Here is a 13609-nt window from a genome sequence, read left to right as displayed (position 1 = left end):
CAATGAACTGACATGATATCAGAGTCTCGTAAGAACTTTCCAGAATCAAATCACAAAGAAACGTAGTTACCCAAGCACCATTTATTGACATGTCAATCTATATCGCATTCAAAAAACAAAAGTCCTAGATGTATCCATTACTATTGACGATGGATATGATTATCAGTCATGAATTTGATTAATAATTAAAAAAAAGTTTGTGTCATACCTGTATTGATGGAAATGATAGCTGGACAGCAAAATTAGCCCACCAGTTCACTTGAATGGAGATACTTACAGCAGCAGGACGTGGCCCTTGAGACCACACCTCTGTAGATACCACGTAAGGGAGGGGCGCTACAAAGAAATGAGTTGGTATATGGTTCGTGACCACTGATAATGGCGTATAATGACAGTTTGAATTCAAGTGGAAATGCTCTAGAGCAGGGATCCTTAATCAGCTTTATTAAAGTTCCACATTTTTTTATCAGAAGTCTGCACTTTGCCAATACACAGCATGTGTATTGAGTAAAATATGTTATTATCTGGAGTTCAGGCACCGGCTTGAAGGGAAGTTCACCATGGCGATAAATATAAAAGATGAACAAACAAATGAGGAAGGTATTGCTGAAGGTTTGATGAAATCTGTAAAAGAATTACGAAGTTAAATTAATGAGTTTTTAGTTTATACAAATGGGCAATTCATATCTACATTGGTAAAATATTTATTTAACTGATAATATATCATAATAATATTAATATGGAACTTTTATATAGCGCTTAACTCTTACTGTACCAGTCCAAATACCCCTCCACTGCCAGGGGTATTCGAGGGAATCTGAAACAGTTTCTAAGCGCTTTACAATTTAAACAGAACGTAAATAAAACACGTGCAATATAATAAATTCAAATAGAAACAAAGTATGAACATAAGTGTAAAATTTTAAATCTTTTTAAAATCAATGCCAATCATATATAGAAACAATAAATGAAATAGCAAGAAAAGAACAGATAACTGGTAATCATTAAGTGTAAAACATGAAGAGATAATGAAATATCAATCATATAACAGCAACTCAATAGAAAGATAATAGATAAGTGATGGTCATTGCAACAGCTTACTTGTTTTTTTATTAAAAAGATGGGTTTTGAGTCGATTTCTAAATACATCGACAATAGGAGAATTCTGAATGTGGACAGGGAGATTATTCCAGAGAGCAGGGGCACACACTGAGAAAGCACGATCACCATAACGGATACGATTCTATCATTATCATCATCATTATAATCAAAGTTTCAATGTCATGACGTCATAGACGGAGCAATCCTGTAATAAAAAGTCCAGTGATATGGTATATATAAGAAAAAGATGTAAGCGATATTGTTTAGGAGATAGGAGGATTTATTCAACATTTTTGGTGATGAAGGTTTGAAAGCTTTTCGGGGGTAAAATTGTGTGCTGATTCCAAAAATGCTACTCTGTTTTTTTATTTTCATCTTACTCACGCCATTTTGGCATATTTTTTTTTACCAAAATGATAATTTTGACCACTCTGGTTGAATACTTTGATTAGGTCTTTCTGTGACCTAAAGACCTGATTGAAGTATTCAACCAGATTGGTTTACGCATTACGGTCCAGACCATAGAGATGTACTAATTAGGCTAGAGTGCGGAGTCGCCATAGGCGCGCGTACTTAACGTCTGTGATTGCGTGGAGCGTGGTCGGCCATTGCTCGATAGGTCTAGATTTGCAAAAGAACCCGGATGTACACATAGCTCGTACGTTGTAACGCTGTGAAAAAGGGATGCCATCTCCGGCCTTATCTTGAAGAAAAGAACGCAACCTCATTACAATCGACAAATATGAATTACTAATTGCATCTCAATGAACTATTAGAGTGATTATACGGGGATTATGCTATTAATTTGTCATTTTTACCTGATTTCTCGGGATGAAATTCTCCTTTAGAATTTGCATTTACCTGTCCATTCATAGGCCTATTATAGTTAACACTGGAAAACAATATTGATATATCACATAAATAGATGAATAAAAATAAAACATACGACGAACATTAATAGACAGTTTGACAATTAATTCAAAAGACAGTGAATTAGCCCATCTTCTCTGGACTTCCCTACCTTTAACTGCATCGTCCTTTTCCCACATTTCCTTCATTCACGTCATTTGACCTCTTGACCAATTTGTTACTGTTGGATATGATTTAGTAATGTCTATGTAGGCCTACTTATGTAACTTCCTTTGATTTTTATGAAATATATAATTTTTATTTTACAATAATTTGAATAAGTGTTTTGATCTTTAATTACTATATGCAGTACTTTTATTGGCAAGTAGAATAAAGGGCATCTCATTATTGTTCTTGGTGAGCCTCCAGTTACAAAATCATTGTTAAAACTTAATATTGGGTGTACGTGTTGAATTTTTCTCATAGGAAAATAATAAATTGCAGGCCTATGTGGCACTGAAAATGAAATATTGATTTAAAAATGTCGAGAATGACTTTAAATTGTTCCAACTTTTTGCCTTTTAATTCTCTTCACTTAAAGTTAGTTTTTTATTTGCCTTTTAGGGGGTGTGTATATTTAAAATGACATAAGCACCCAAGCAAAGTCACTGTAACATACTGATTAAAAAAAATACAGGGGCGCAACTAGACCCCTCACTGAAGTGAAAATGAACATTACATATAATAAATGATTGTGATTTTATGTAATACCCATCAATTTCAAAGCCGTTTCGTGGCCACATGGCATATAAAATGATATAATTATTTTGTTCATCCATGGAAATGTTGTAATAAAACAAAACTGAATAATCAAACTCAGTTCCATAGACGAGCTAATGAAATTAAAAGAAGAAAACAAGAAAATCAAATTAGATACTTTTAGAATGACAAGCAAAACTGAATATTCAAAATGCGTATTTATCTGTTAATAATTATGTATAGGCCTGTGGCAGAGTTTTTTTTTATCTTTGCCTTAAAGTTAATAATCAAGCGACACAGACACAGCTAATTAACACAGTTTCAAGAAAGGAATATAATTAGGATGATCACTCAACAGTTATTCCAAGTACTTGTAAGTGTTTTATTGTCAATATCATTGTTAATATGTTTGGTTTTAATACTCAAAATAATATTTTGCAACCGCTTTTATATAAGTTTATTAAGTATGCAATTATCTCTTTCATGTCTGATATTGTTATCAATTGGTTTTTTTTACATTCAGTTTTATAATAGTATAATACAAATTATATCCTCTTCTCGTCCCTTTCTTCTACTATCCTTCTTCTTTTTCCTCCCTTTATTATTCTCCTTGATTTGTTCACATAATATTGGTCCATTTGAAAAACTATAGGATCACAAACACCAGCGATATATAATTAACAGAATATTTCAGCCAGTTTCCCTATCAGCATAGTATTTCAGCCGAGTTGAATCAAGTCCGACTTTCCAGAAAATCAAAGTGAAAATAAAAGTGTATGTTGCACAATGTAATTTGTTTACTCTCCGAAATTTTGAAATGTTTGCAAGGTAATAATATACTGTAATCATCCAAACCCCCCCCCCCCCGAATTAGGCCTCCTGTACAATATGAGCGAAGGTTGCCTACATTGCAAATCTAAATCATCAATTAAATGGACCAATGCGGAAATCATTTTTTAAATATCATCAATAAAAAGTCGTTTTATGATACGAGTTATTGTGATGTTGGTTACATCGACGTTTAAGGCCACGCCACGGGAGAAAAGGAGTTCGGCCATATTATAAATATCTTTATTATTATTTTGTTGTAGATCTATCAGGTGAAGAAATAAATTATCAGCAATTAGCATTATACTAATAAGGAAACTATACTTGAAAAAATGCAGTCGTGTTTTTTATTTCGATACCTTATAGTGCTTGCCTTAGTATCTCAGATGCATCAGATACTGTGATAGCTACGGCCTAAGAAATTTCTGACGTCAACTTGATTACAAAATCATATCAATGTTAAATTTGTTAATCAGAACCTAGAACGATATACCTAGGCCTACATAGTATTTTTATAGTTCATCCCTTCCAAATAGAAAATAGAAGTCATACTAAGTAATCGAAATGTTATGACCATAAAAGCAAAAATAATTGGGGATGTACCCTACTGATCGTTGGACTGTACTGCCTGTAGGCCTATAGTTGTGGGATATATGCGCTATAGATAAGCCTTTTTAGGTATATTTTTTCTCAGTTTTGTTAGATTTTTTGTGAATTTGAACTTTAATCCAATGCAATATTTACAATTTTGCTTTCAAAATTGCTTTCGCGCTATATTTCATCGTTTTGTTCCGGTTCTATGCTCATCCATGTACATGCCCCATAGGTACTGTACGCGCATGGCAGGCTGCGAAGACATATCGAGTAATGGCGGCCGGTCTCCGCGTAATCACAGCGATTTGACGAAGTTCGCCCTCTAGCGTATATATCTCTATGGTCTAGACCAACTGGGCGTTGTGGCGTGCGCCTGTAATCCAAGCTGTTGGGAAGTTACAAATTGATGCAGAGGTTCGAGGTTCGAGCCCTGGTCACGTCTTTCGGATGGTGACGTTAAAGGTCGGTCTTAGACGTAAATAATCATATCTGATTGATACACGTCTGACAAAACTCAAATACACACACACACACACCAACTTTAAGACCGTCGAGTACCTGGACGTAATCCTTGACCTCAACAACGGTACATTCCGACCCTACAGGAAACCAAACGACATGCCCCTATACGTATACACAAGAACACAAACCACCGCCTCCTATACTCAAGCAGATACCACTAGCTGTAGAAAAAAAAGAATATCAAGTCTATCGTCAAACGAATGCATCTTTAAAGAAGCAGCACCTCCATACGATTAGTTCTTATTCATTAGTTCTGTCTCGTATCGATTATTGCAATGGGCTCCTTTCTACAATTCCCTCTAATCAATTAGTCCGTGTTCAACGACTACAAAATTGGGCAGCACGATTAATTTTACAGGTTTCCCGTGATCATCCTTCCCAACCACTCTTTAATTCTCTTCACTGGCTTCCTTTTAAACAGAGAATTACGTTCAAATTACTCTTGATTGTCTACAAAACATTGAATAAACAGGCTCCACAGTATTTAGGTAACTGCTTGAATCTTTATACACCAACTAGAGCTCTTAGATCGGCCAGTGATCACCTTCGCCTCACATATTCATTAACTCATACATTAGCTGGTGACAGAACTTTTACGGTGTCGGCTTCAAAATCCTGGAATGACCTGCCACTAATAATTAGACAGTCTCCATCATTAGCAATCTTTAAAAAGTCATTAAAAACTCATCTCTTTCATACTTTGTAATTTTTTATATATTACATATTATCAATTCATTGTAAGCGCTTTGGGCCTAATGGGAAAAGCGCAGTACAAATAATAAGTAATAATAATACTACAAAGCCCTGAAAAAAATAGCGGCTTTGATACGGAAATTCAGTATGAAGAACAAAAATGGGAACGAAGAGGGCGTAGTAGAAGCAGAAGAAACCTGAAAAGGAAAATCACGTGGTTCAATCCTTCAACGCAGAGGTCAAGACGAGTGCGGGTGGCAAATTCTTGAAGCTAATAAACAAACACTTCCCGAAGGGTAAGAAACTGCACCAAATATTTAAGAAAATAAAATACAGCTGCATGACAAATTGATGGATGCAGTCCCCCCGTCACCCGGTACATCCTCCGGGGGATCCCCCGGTACCATGGACATCCCCCGAAAAATCGACAGTTTGGACGGTCTGGAGGATTTTCTCCCGTCTCCCGGTTCTATCGCCCGGGTTTTTCGAAGGAAGAGCGACCCTGGCTCTTAACCTTGGCGCATGTGCGAAATGTGGTGTCAAGAGAACTGCTTCTGCTCAGGTCGATCGTGATCGACTATAATTGCATTTCCAGTGTTATCATGTGCGGGCGCGCCTTGCGTAACCATGCCGATGACCTAGCCCACTCATCTCCCGGTGCCAATCTCCCGGACACCAGGGAATGTATGGGCGGTCGGTCGTAAAGAGATAAGATTTCTCTTCCCCTCCCCCGGGTGACAGTCTGAACGGCCTAGAAATCACACAACCAGAGCGTCATCAAACAAGCCAAGACTAAAGAGGAGGAGCCGAGGCAGAAATGTAATTGCCGTACAAAAACGCAGAGCCCACTGCAAGGAAGATGTTTGGAAATGATCCTCGTCTACATAGCCAGCATCCGACACGAAAACGAGGAAAAATGCTATTATGGTCTTGCAGGGGGTACTTTTAAGGACAGATACAGGAATTACATCAAATAAACGAAACATGAAAAAAAATTAAACTCAGCTCTCTAAGTATGGCGTTATTTCGAAAGTATTAGTTCTTCCGATAGTTCGTTATGAAAGGTTCTTTAGTCCGAAAATCGTTTATTTTCGGATTAACTGACTGTCGAAACAGAGTACCTTCTAAATAACGCCCCAATGTTTGGGTTAAGGAAACCTTTAAAATTTTGGGGCTAAAAAACTTTGAGGTATTTTGAATTTACCTGTTTTGGAATAACGAATTTTTGAATAACGAGCTGCACCTTCTGCCTTTATCGGGTGCTTTGGGTATTAGAACGAAGGAGGATAATTATACCTGTATGTTATGCAGGAAACACTGGATAAACAGTTCATAAGAGCTGAAGTGGGTTCCCTTGGTAAATAAGAAATATCATTATTGTTGCTGCTATTATTATTAATTGGAAAGCATAGGCTTGGAATATGTGATATCATAGCCAACTTCAACTTGTAACATTTTTATTTTTTCTTTTCTTATGAATTCGACAGTTGCCAGAATTCGGTTAGATGTCGATTCGTTTTATATTTTGTCATGGAATAAGCTGTCAGGAAAGAAATTTAATTATAGAATGTTTCAGTTGAGTTCAAACATGTGTTTAAAATATTTACTTGGACCAAGTTAGGGTAGGCCAATAGACAATTGTATGTACATATGTTTTGAATGTTTTAAAAGCAAACGTTGGAAACGTTTGATACCCCCTGTTGCACCCACAAATGTAATAACGCCCACAAATGTAATAACACTTTACCCACAAATGTAATAACGCCCACAAATGTAATAACACTTTACCCACAAATGTAATAATTTTTGATCGCCCACAAATGTAATAATGACTTTACCCACAAATGTAATAAATTTGAAGGGATTTTTGGCGAATCCGTTCTAATCTAAAATCCTATAGAAATGCGTTCATATAGCACAAAAGTGCAAAGTCTTTTTTTCAGACCCGGTTGTTTAAAAAAATTATAATATAAATCCAACACTTTTTTCCAGACCCGGTTGTTTAAAAAATATAATAAAAGTCCAAAGCCCTTTTTTCCAGACCCGGTTGTTTCAAAAATTGTGATATAAGTCCAAAGTCTTTTTTCCAGACCCGGTTGTTTCAAAAATTATAATATAAATCCAAAGTCTTTTTTCCAGACCCGGTTGTTTCAAGAATTTTAATAAGTCCAAAGTCTTTTTCCAGACCCAGTTATTTCAAAATTTATAATATAAGTTCAAACTAAGATACGATAATGATATTCCTGTGGAAAAAATGGGAATTGAGCTTAGTCTTTTCTCCACACCCAGTTAATTAAAACTGGTGGAATTAATGTCTTTGTTGTTGTTTCAGCTTATACGGTGTATATTGTGAATATATGCACTAAGAGTAAATTGAGAATCAAGCGTAGTCTTTTCTCCAGACCCGGTTACCTGTTATTTAAACATTATGAATAACAGTTTAAAACAGTATAAAGACCCCATAATCTTATTAATGCTGGATATAGCGTAGTCATTCAGCCCGACCATTTTTTTCTTTAAAAAAAACGCTAATAGTAAGAATTTAAAAAAATCAAAGTCTAAGACCAAACAAACCTTCAACCTGAGAACCTGTTTTAAAAGAGGTTTAGAGTGTTGTCTTTATTCCATACCTAAAACAGTTACAAAAAAAATCTTCTAACATAAGACCTTATATTCTTATTCTCGTGGAATAACACGAGTTTTAAAACGTAATCTTTCCTCCAGACCCGGCTATTTAAAAAAAAGTAACTGAAAAACTTCAAATCTAAGACCAAATTTCCAAAGTTTCACCCAGTAAAAATGTGTCTTTTTTTGAATAATACTACTACCCCTACAAAACATTGTAATAACGCGTGGGTAAAGCAGACATCTTTCTCCAGACTTGGTTACTATTTGAAAAATAAAATAGTTTTTACAAATATTCTAAAACGAATACCCAATAATCTAATTACTGTGGAACAATATGAAGACCGATTGTCGAAGATCGACTTTCCTCCAGACACAATTATTTCAGGAATAAAAAATCAATAAAACTACGTAAAATGAATAATAAAACGACGTATATTATAATTTTTGAAACGACCGGGTCTGAAAAAAAGACTTTGGACTTGCATTATAATTTTTGAATTAACCGGGTCTGGTAAAAAGGCCTTTGGACGTATATTATAATTTTGAAAAACCGGGTCTGGAAAAAGACTTGGACTTGTACTCTAATATTTCATTAACCGGGTCTGGAAAAAAAGACTTTGAACTTTTGTGCTATATGAACGCATTACTATAGGATATTAGTTTAGAACGAATTCGCCAAAAATCACTTCAAATTTATTACATTTATGGGTAAAGTCATTATTACATTTGTGGGTAAAGTGCATTATTACATTTGTGGGTGAAGTGTTATTACATTTGTGGGCGTTATTACATTTGTGGGTAAAGTGTTATTACATTTGTGGGCGATCAAAAATTATTACATTTGTGGGTAAAGTGTTATTACATTTGTGGGCGTTATTACATTTGTGGGCGATTATTACATTTGTGGGTGTAAGAGTACAAGTGTACGCCATATTTTGTACAGGTGTTAGTAATATTTCTTATTAGAAGAACCACCTAAGCTAGAATAGATAACAATTGTTACTATAGGCAGTCGAAGTTTGAACTGAGGGACTACGTCGGTGACGAGATAACGACCCCAGCTGTCGCCGCACAGTGGGCCAGAATGATGTGAAAGTGTGCCAAAATTATATTCAATGTTAGATTTTTACTTTAACATGTTGATTATGGGTAATGTTGGGCGTAGATTCGACTGAACATAATTTAAAGCCGATATTACGTCACCTTGATACCAAATTTTGATTGGCTACTTGAAATATCTGTGAAAAGACAAATTACACTAAGCAAATTGTGTAGTATATAAATTTTATCTTATGTGCTACTTTAAAATTGGCCAGAGTGAATGTTGGTTTATGCCTAAAAAGTGGTTATGAGATGCCGAAAATAATTTTCATTGCATCAAACTGAATATTAATTACATTTACAAAAAAAAATCTAAAAATATTAACCGTGCTTTATCAAGCTGTTGACCTTTGTAAAACGCAGAGTATATCACGAATGTATCACTATGAGGAGGGTTTTGAGCTAAAATTATTCTACAAGTAAGTTTTATCCCCGGAAGAGTTGTGGGTATAGCCCTTATTTGCTTTAGCAACCTTCATTTTGTTTACATTAAGCCCGGAATTCATGTCATTTTCATGGAATGGAAGGGGAATCGACCTTGTCGTGCAAAAGCGAACGGCGATATACCCCCACGCGGTGCGCTACGATGACTGCGCGGTATAAAAATGACCGTTTTTGAACAGGTTTTGGGAGTGTTGGGTCAAGTTATATCGGCTCTTACATGAAAACGGGCAAAAACGGACAGCTAAATTTGGTATCGACTGAAAGCTTAGACATCAGGAAAAATGATGCTTATAGAATTTAGACGGAAATCCACGGAAATCTAAACGATTCTATTGTAAATGCAAAATACATGGATTTTTCAGCCTATTTCGAGGAAAAATCATCCTATAAACCTCTTAAAAGGTGTCTTTTATCTACTTGAATCCTTTCACACTAAAAAAGAATAGATCAGGATTAAGTTGGAGCCATTTCAGATTCCTACATGAAAAATTTCCTGTGAAATGGCTTGTTTTTCAACTAGGTTGTCATATCCGTGAAATTTCACAAAATGTAACATTTTACGATTCGAGGTAGGAAATTAACAGCCTTTATGCAAATTCCGGAATGAAATATTTTACATTCTTCAAAGCATTGTCTTTCAGCTGGGCATGACAAAAATTTAAAATCTGAAATTGCCCCAAATGACTTTTGGCGCACTTTTGTCTCGCCCCGGCCCACTGTGCGCCGGTTCTCCACCGACATGATTCGTCAAAACTCATGTCATTATTGGGGGCTCGATCTCGTCCACTAATTCGTTGAAGCCACATCTCTCTTATGTGGGGGCTACACATCGAGGGGTAACTGTCTGCGGAGGCCGAGGCAGAGTGGAAGAGACATCACAAGCTGCGGAGGCCAGGAACTGGACCGACCACTAGGGCCGAGTGGGGCATGTCAAGCCAGAAGAGATGATTGGGGCTCTAGTCAACTTATTATTAAGTTAAGTTATTTTGTTATACTTTCTTGTACAATCATTGTCAAAGAAATCAAAAGAAATATTGAAAAGGTTTGATTAAATTTTTCATAACTGTAATCCTCAGTTTTACGTATTCCTTATTTGGTGTCAAGCAGCAGTAGATAAATAATAAAAAAAAAGTCACTTCCCACGTGACATAAGCAATCACAATTCCACCAGGCATATCCATATGGTGCATTATTCGAATGTTGTATTTTTTTTTATTTGGTAAATAAAATAAAATGACTTTGTATGTAGCATCGGGTTATTTTTTCCCCTGCAATATAGAAGGCCTCTTGGGTAATTTTCAATTGCATCATCGTGGCCCCTTGTATGATTTATCCTGCAAGGGCAAAGAACTATGGTTGATTTATTCGAAAAAAAAAATATTGGGTAAAAGCCCATGAGGGCTTTTACCCATCATCGATGTGTCCATCATCGATGTGTCCAACCAACATTTGAGCATTTCTTTTGGGTAGTTTGTCTAGTGTGATGAAAATTTTGCCCATTCTAAAGTAATTGCTGCTTTTTAATCTTATTGGCTAATGTGCTTCCCGCATTGGGTAAAATACTGCCGCAAATTGGTTGGACACGTACCCTCGTGGTGGTAAAAAAAAATAAAAATATTTTTACAGTGTAAAAAAATATGTATACAATGAGGGAATCACGAATCCGATGTATACACTTTGCATCTGAGCGCTGCCCAAATCTATTTGGCATGGTATATTTCATTATCATATTTTTTACTTCACTGTTTGGGGATTATATTGAAGAGGTTTTTGACAAGTTAATAAGGCAATAAGCATGCATAGATTACCAGGAACTATATACACGAAAGATCTTGTCACTAACAAATCCATATAGGGATAATGAAATATGCTAAAGATTCTCTTTGTTGAACAGACTCTAAGTAATCTCTCTCCGCTTAGCGAATTAAATAAAATAAGGAAAAAGTGGTAAATGATGTCTTTTGAATGGATTAATCGATTAGATTTTTCCTTTTTTGTTTAATTGCAGTAATGTGAAATGGCAATATGTATCGTAATCGTGCATTTCTCCTTCCTTGACGTAGAGCGGAAAAATAAGATAGGTATTTACAAAATTGAGAAAGAAACTGTAGTAATGTTTCTGATTTCAATGTTCCAAATAAGACGTCCTGTGATAAGGTAAATAAGAAAAAAACACTTAAAAATAAAATATTACCACAACTCAATGAATATAAATAAATTCAATTAATCTCAATTTCAAAATGACCAAAAATTATTCTTTAGAAACGCAGTTTCAAAGTATGGTTGGTCTTTCGAAATATTTCGAAAAATCTTGAGAGAAAATGTCAATTTAATTTTTTATGGATGAGCAGTGTAAATCAGCAATAAAATTATAAGTATATCAGCGTCATCTTTCCTACTTTATAAAAAAAGCCCTGTATTGTATTAGGCCTAATCCATGACTCAACAGAGCTGGTAGCCATATTGTCAAGGAAACTAAGCTTCGTACACCACGCTTTTAACAAATTTAGCAGACGTCGCAATGTTCTTGGAATAACCGGAAGTGAGACAATGGTCAATTCAGGCCCCCATGAACAAATCGTGCATGCTGCAAAGCGTGCGACCCGTTTTGTACGTGAACGCATGGAGAAGTAAGAAGAAATCCGAAGTCCGAAAAAAGATCGCATTTGCATCTTGAATTTTTGGGCTTCTAATATTCGTGGTTTTCAAGCATGTTGCGTCAATTGAAAGAGGAGATTCTACTCTGTAAATATTAAGTACAAAATTTTCAGTTTTGCTTCCTTTGAAGAAAAATAAAACGTGATTCAAAATGAAGCTACCCAAAAGTTTGGACAAAGTTGACAAAACGCAAAAACGGCTTCGTCAGAGGTGAGTGAATTCGGGAATACGGCCCTGCACTCAAAGGATTAATGATATCTTTAAAACTGATGTGATACCTACTGTTCAAATCATTGAGATCTGAATTTATTCACAACCATACTGTCAAGAAGAATATGAGCAGTATATCAAATCAAACAACCCATTATTATCTTCATCTTTATTATTATTATCATTGAATTTAGATATACACCATAAAACTGATTTTATGGCGTGTATCTTAATTAAATAATGAAATAATACAAGATCTAATCAATCAATAATCAATTGTTAAATCGACATGAGAAAGCCAGTTAGACAGGGCCGATGTTACCCGGATTATTACTTTTATTTATTAAGGTAACCATATTTCTGTGCAAATATTGACTCTGTGTTAAACATATTTTCAACAAGGAAGCAAACCCGAAAGTAGAATTCCAAATATTCTTACCAGGTCCGATAGCAAAAAGTATGATATAGAGATACACAAAACCGAGTCCCATCCATTTTGTCCAGTCATTTTCTTCCTGTTTGTCATAAAAAACGAGAACATTTAAATTAGTTGTGTAGGATGTGTAATTGTCTGTTTGAATGTGCGTGAAACAAGTATGGAATGGTTTTGAAGATGGCTAAAAGTGTGTATAAGTGGGAGCGATTACGTGTATATTGTATGTATGAAAATGATTTTCATAGTATAATAACGGTCTTGTCCAGCATACTGGTGACAGATCCACTATGATAAAATAAAAGTGATAAATAATATAAATAATTAAATTTAAATATATATGTACGTAATAGATGCATAGATTTTTAAAAGACGTACATTTTCAAAGAATGAATGGTAAATTTTGTGCATACCTGAAGAGCTAGTGCCACGGTTAGACCAACCAAACAAAAAGACAATAAACCGAAGGGATAAAGAAGGAGGGGGCGACGACCAACTCTCTCTACCACTAATACCTGTGGGAACAAACAAAAATTGTTGAGTGTTTTATATATAAGAAGAATTGTAAGAGAAATTACATGTATATTCATTTTTTTCCTAAGGAAGTTTATCGCATAATAAGAATATTCCATAATGTCTGCTAAAGGGGAATGAAACCTTTGGAACAAATAGTCTTGTGTAGAAACAGAAAAATCAAAGAATAAGAATAAAGAAAGTTTGAGAAAAATCGGACAAATAGTGAGAAAGTTATGAGCATTTGAATATTGCAATCACTAATGCTATGGTGAT

The 13609-nt window shown here is 35.2% G+C and overlaps 1 long non-coding RNA gene across 1 annotated transcript; it reads right to left on the bottom strand.

The window, feature by feature from the left end:
* Nucleotides 1-213: 213 nt before the first annotated feature.
* Nucleotides 214-13330, bottom strand: LOC121430144. The gene is made up of 3 exons (XR_005972004.1): nt 13234-13330; nt 12827-12902; nt 214-336 (listed from the first exon to the last, which is right to left on the bottom strand). It is a non-coding gene; the product is annotated as an uncharacterized LOC121430144 (long non-coding RNA).
* Nucleotides 13331-13609: the final 279 nt, after the last annotated feature.

The sequence above is a fragment of the Lytechinus variegatus genome, chromosome 16 (genome assembly GCF_018143015.1).
Source record: "Lytechinus variegatus isolate NC3 chromosome 16, Lvar_3.0, whole genome shotgun sequence".
Taxonomy (NCBI): Eukaryota; Metazoa; Echinodermata; class Echinoidea; order Temnopleuroida; family Toxopneustidae; genus Lytechinus; species Lytechinus variegatus.
This window is presented reverse-complemented; position numbering and strand designations above follow the sequence as displayed.